Raw genomic sequence first — 6172 nt, 5'->3', positions numbered from 1 at the left:
CAAAGAACCAAAGGAATCCTGAGAAAGAACAAAGCAGGAAGCATCATATTTCCTGATTTCAAACTATACTATAAAACTGTAGTCATCAAAACAGCATGGTACTGGCATTAAAAACAGACACATAGACCAAAAGAACAGAATGGAGAGCCCAGAAATAAACCAAATATATATGTTCAACTAATGTTTGATAAGGGAGTTTATATCACTCAATGGAGAAAAGACAGTCTTCAATAAATGGTGTTGAGCTAATTGGAATTTACATGTAAAAGAATGAAACTGAACATTTATCTTGCAAAAATTAACTCAACATGGATTAAAGATTTAAATTAAAACCTGATATCATGAACCTCCTAGAAGAAACATAGGAATAATACTCCTTGATATAGGTCTTAGTAATGTTTTTTTGGATACCTAAAACCAAGAAACAAATTAAGAATAAGTAAGTAAGACTATAGCAAACTAAAAACTTTTGCATAGGAAAACAAAAACAAAAAACATCAGCAAAGTAATAAGACAACCTGTGGAATGGGAAAAAAATATTTGCAAACCATATATCCAAAATATATAAAGAAGTCATACAACTCAATAGCCAAAAAAAAAAAAAAAAAAAAAAAAAAAAAAAAAAAAAAATTCTCCAAAGAAGATACAGGAAAGGCCAACAGGTTCATAAAAAGATGCTCAGCATGATTAGTTATTTCGGAAATGAAAATTAAATCCACAATGGGATATCACCTTACATCTGTTGGTATGGCCATCATGAAAAAGACAAGAGATAACAAATACTGGCATGGATATGGAGAAAAAGGAATGCTTGGGCACAGCTGAAAAATAAATTGGTAGAGATATTATGGAAACATTAAAGATAATCCTCAACATGTCAAAAACAGACTACTATATGATCCAACCATTCGACTGCTGAAATTATATCAAAAGGAAATGAAGACACTAACTCAAAAAGATGTCTGTACTCTCATGTTCATAACAGCTTAAATCAGAATAGTTAAAACAAGGAAACAACCTAAGTGCCCATCAATGGATAAATGAAAAACGAAGACATGGTATACATACATAAAATAGAATATTATTCAGCCATACAAAAATGAGGAAATCTTACCATTTGTGACATGGATGGGTCTTGAAGGCATTATGCTAAATGAAATAAATGACACAGATAAAGATAAATACTATATTTTCCACATATATGTGGAATCTAAAAGAAAACAAATTTAATTTAATAGGAAAAGATATCAGACTTGTGGTTACCTGGGGTAAGCATGCAGGGAGGGGGAATGAGGAAGGTAATCAGAAAGTACAAACTTCCAGTTGTAAGATAAATAAGTACTAGGGATCTAATGTAAACACTATGACTATAATTAACACTGCTGTATCATATACAGGAAAGTGAAGAGAGTAAATTCTATGAGTTGTCATTATAAGGAGAAAAATGTTTTAGTTTTTCCCTTTGTTTTCTTATCTAATGAGAAGATGGATGTTAGCTGGCCCTATTGTGGTTAATTACTTCAAAATATATTTAAATCAAACCACCATGCTGTATGCCTTAAAGTTACATGAAGATATATGTCGATCACTTCTAAATAAAACTGGGGAAAAAATAAAAAAGATATTATGGCTTGCAACCTTGTCTCAATGTTTACTCTTGCCAAAGTGTACATCCAGAGTTCCCCTGCACCCAGTGTGGATGACTTCATGTTGTGGGGAGCTTCCAGTTTTAACTAGGTGCTTGTGATATTTTCAGAATTGGTGGTGCCCCCATAATATGCAAAAATGCACTGCTCAACAATAAAACTTATTTTCTGGATTTCTGTGCATTTTGTTTTTTATCAAATTTGATAGTTGTGCAGAAATTGCATGGGGCACCTGGGTGGCTCAGTGGGTTGAGCCTCTCTCTGCCTTCGGCTTGGGTCATGGTCTCAGGGTTCTGGGATCGAGCCCCACGTCGGGCTCTCTGCTCGGGGGGGGGAGCCTGCTTCCTCCTTTCTCTCTGCCTGCCTCTCTGCCTACTTGTGATCTCTATCTGTCAAATAAATAAATAAAATCTTAAAAAAAAAAAAAAGAAAAAAAAATTGCAAAGAAATAGTGAAATTAGTCCTCAAACATTTTTCTGAATGGAGACAAAGTTCAACAAAATAACTATAGTTCATATGAAAGTTGATACAGTTGATATTCAAGGGGAAATTTTCTGACTCTGAGGTTTGTTAATGATTCTGATTAACTTTCTGCAGGAGACAACAGAACAAATTGCAAGTGACTGTGGGCTTATAGTAGGAAAAGGCTGAGGACACTTTGGTCAACATGTAAGTTAATTACAATGAAAACAAATCAAATTTAATAAAGCTCTATATCTTACTTATAAATTTTTCTTATTTTTTAAATTTTTTAATTAACATATAGTGTATTATTAGCCCCATTGGTACAGGTCTGTGAATCGCCAGGTTTACACACTTCACAGCACTCAACATAGCCCATAACCCCCCCAATGTCCATAACCCAACCACCCTCTCCCTACCTTCCTCCCCCAGACAACACTCCATTTGTTTTGTGAGATTAAGAGTATCTTATGGTTTGTCTCCCTCCCCATCCCATCTTGTTTCATTATTTTCCTTCCCTACCCCCCAAAACCCCACTTTGCCTCTCAACTTCCTCATATCAGGGAGATAGTATGATAATTGTCTTTCCCTGATTGACTTATTTTGCTCAGCATAATATCCTCTAGCTCCATCCACGTCGTCGCAAATGGCAAGATTTCATTTCTTTTGATGGCTGCATAGCATTCCATTGTGTATATATACTACATCTTCTTTATCCATTCATCTATCAGTGGACATCTGGGTTCTTAACATAGTTTGGCTATTATGGACTTTGCTGCTATAAACATTCAGGTGCACGTGCCCTTCTGGATCACTACATTTGCATCTTTAAGGTAAATACCCAGTAGTGCAATTGCTGGGTCATACTGTAGCTCTATTTTCAACTCTTTGAGGAACCTCCATGCTGTTTTCCAGAGTGGTTGCACCAGCTTGCATTCCCAACAAGAGTGTAGGAGGGTTCCCACATCCTCACCAGCATCTTGTTGATGTTAGCCATTCTGACTGGCATGAGGTGGTATCACATTGTGGTTTTGATTTGTATTTCCCTGATGCTGAGTGATATGGAGCACTTTTTCATGTGTCTGTTGGCTGTCTGGATGGCTTCTTTGCAGAAATGTCTATTCATGTCCTCTATCCATTTCTTGATTGGATTATTTGTTCTTTGAGTGTTGAGTTTGGTAAGTTTTTTATAGATTTTGGATACTAGCCCTTAATCTGATATGTTGTTTGCAAATATCTTCTCCCATTCTGTCAGTTGTCTTTTGGTTTTGTTGACTGTTTCCTTTATTGATTTTGATGAAGTCCCAATGGTTCATTTTTGCTCTTGCTTCCCTTGCCTTTGGCAATGTTTTAGGAAGAAGTTGCTGCAGCTGAGGTCCAAGAAGTTGCTGCCTGTGTTCTCCTCAAGGATTTTGATGGATTCATTTCTCACATAGAGGTCTTTCATCCATTTTGAGTCTATTTTTGTGTGTGGTGTAAGGAAATGGTCCCATTTCATTCTTTTGCATGTGGCTGTCCAAGTTTCCCAAACACCATTTGTTGAAGAGACTGTCCATTAGACATTCTTTCCTGCTTTGTCAAAGATTAGTTGACCATAGAGTTGAGGATCTATTTCTGGGCTCTCTATTCTGTTCCACTGATCTATGTGTCTGTTTTTGTGCCAGTACCATACTGTCTTAATGTTAACAACTTTGTAATAGAGCTTGAAGTCTGGAATTGTGATGCCACCAACTTTGGCTTTCTTTTTCAACATTCCTCTGGCTATTCGAGGTCTGTTCTGGTTCCATATAAATTTTAGGATTATTTGTTCCATTTTTTTTAAAGGAGGGTATTTTGATAGGGATTGCCTTAAATGTGTAGATTGCTTTAGGTAGCATAGACATTTTCACAATATTTGTTCTTCCAATCCATGAGCAAGGAACATTTTTCCTTTTGTGTGTGTGTGTGTGTGTGTGTGTGTGTGTGTGTTCCTCAATTTCTCTCATGAGTACTTTATAGTTTTCTGAGTACAAATTCTTTGCCCTTTTGGTTGGGTTTATTCCTAGGTATCTTATGGTTTTAGGTGCAATTGTAAATGGGATCGACTCCTTAATTTCTTTTTCTTCTGTCTTGTTGTTGGTGTATAGAAATGCAACTGATTTCTGTGCATTAATTTTATATCCTGAAAGTTTACTAAATTCCTGTACAAGTTCTAGCAGATTAGAAGTGGAGTCTTTTGGGTTTTTCACATAAAGTATCATATCATCTGCAAAGAATGATAGTTTGACTTCTTCTTTGCCCATTTGGATGTCTTTAATTTCTTTTTGTTGTTTGATTGCTGAGACTAGGACTTCTAGTACTTTGTTGAATAGCAGTGGTAATAATAGACATCCCTGCCGTGTTCCTGACCTTAGTGGAGGAGCTCTCAGTTTTTATCCATTGAGAATGATATTTGCTGTGGGTTTTTCATAGATGGCTTTGATCATATTGAGGTATACCCTCTATTCCTACACTTTGAGGAGTTTTGATCAAGAAAGAATGCTGTACTTTGTCAAATGCTTTTTCAGCATCTATTTAGAGTATCATATGGTTCTTGTTCTTTTATTAATGTATTGTATCACATTGATTGATTTGCAGATATTGAACCAAACTTGCAGCCCTGGAATAAATCCCACTTGGTCATGGTGAATAATCCTCTTAATGTACTGTTGGATCCTATTGGCTAGTATTTTGGTGAGAATTTTGGCATCTGTGTTCATCAAGGGTATTGGTTTGTAATTCTCTTTTTTGATGGGGTCTTTGTCTGGTTGGGGGATCAAGGTAATGCTGGTGTCATAAAATGAGTTTGGAAGTTTTCCTTCCATATCTGTTTTTTGGAAGAGTTTCAGGAGAATAGAAATTAATTCTTCCTGTAATGTTTGGTAGAATTCCCCTGGGAAGCCATCTGGCTCTGGGCTCTTATTTGTTGGGAGATTTTTGATGACTGCTCCAATCTCCTTATGGTTATGGGTCTTTTCAGGATTTCTATTTCATCCTGGTTCAGATGTGGTAGTTTATATGTCTCTAGGAATGCATCCATTTCTTCCATATTGTCAAATTTGCTGGTGTGTAGTTGCTCATAATATGTTCTTTTAATTGTTTGTATTTCTTTGGTGTTTGTTGTCATCTCTCCTGTTTCATTCATGATTTTATTAATTTGTGTCCTTTCTCTTTTCTTTTTGGTAAGTCTGGCCAGGGGTTTATCAATCTTATTAATTCTTTCAAAGAACCAGCTCCTAGTCTCGTTGATTTGTTCTATTGTTTTTTTGGCTTCTATTTCATTGATTTCTGGTCTGATCTTTATTACGTCTCTTTTCCTGCTGGGTTTAGGCTTTCTTTGTTGTTCCTTCTCTAGCTCCTTTAGGCGTAGGGTTAGGTTGTGTATTTGAGACATTTCTTGTTTCTTGAGAAAAGCTTGTATTGCTATATATTTTCCTCTCAGTATTGCCTTTGCTGTGTCCCACATATTTTGAACTGCTGTATTTTCATTATCATTTGTTTCCATGAATTTTTTCAATTCTTCTTTAATTTCCCAGTTGACCCATTCATTCTTTAGTAGGATGCTCTTTAGCCTCCATGCATTTTGGCTCTTTCCAAATTTCCTCTTGTAATTGAGTTCTAGCTTCAGAGCATTGTAGTCTGAAAATATGCAGGGAATGATCCCAGTCTTTTGGTACCGGTTGAGACCTGATTTGAGACCTGATTTGTGATCTCTTCTGGAGAATGCTCCATGTGCACTAGAGAAGAATGTGCATTCTGTCGTTTTGGGATGGAATGTTCTGAATATATCTGTGATGTCCATCTGGTCCAGTCTGTCATTTAAGGCCTTTATTTCCTTGTTGATGTTTGGCTTGGATGATCTGTCCATTTCAGTGAGGGGGGTGTTAAAGTCCCCTACTATTATTGTATTATTGTCAATGTGATGTGTTTCTTTGATTTTGTTATTAATTGGTTTATGTAGTTGGCTGCTTCCACGTTGGGAGCATAGATATTTAAAATTGTTAGATAGAACCTTTGAATATGATATAGTGTCTTTCCTCATCTCT

Source organism: Mustela nivalis, assembly GCF_964662115.1.
Source record: "Mustela nivalis genome assembly, chromosome: 4".
NCBI lineage: Eukaryota > Metazoa > Chordata > Mammalia > Carnivora > Mustelidae > Mustela > Mustela nivalis.
Note: the sequence above shows the minus strand (reverse complement) of the source record.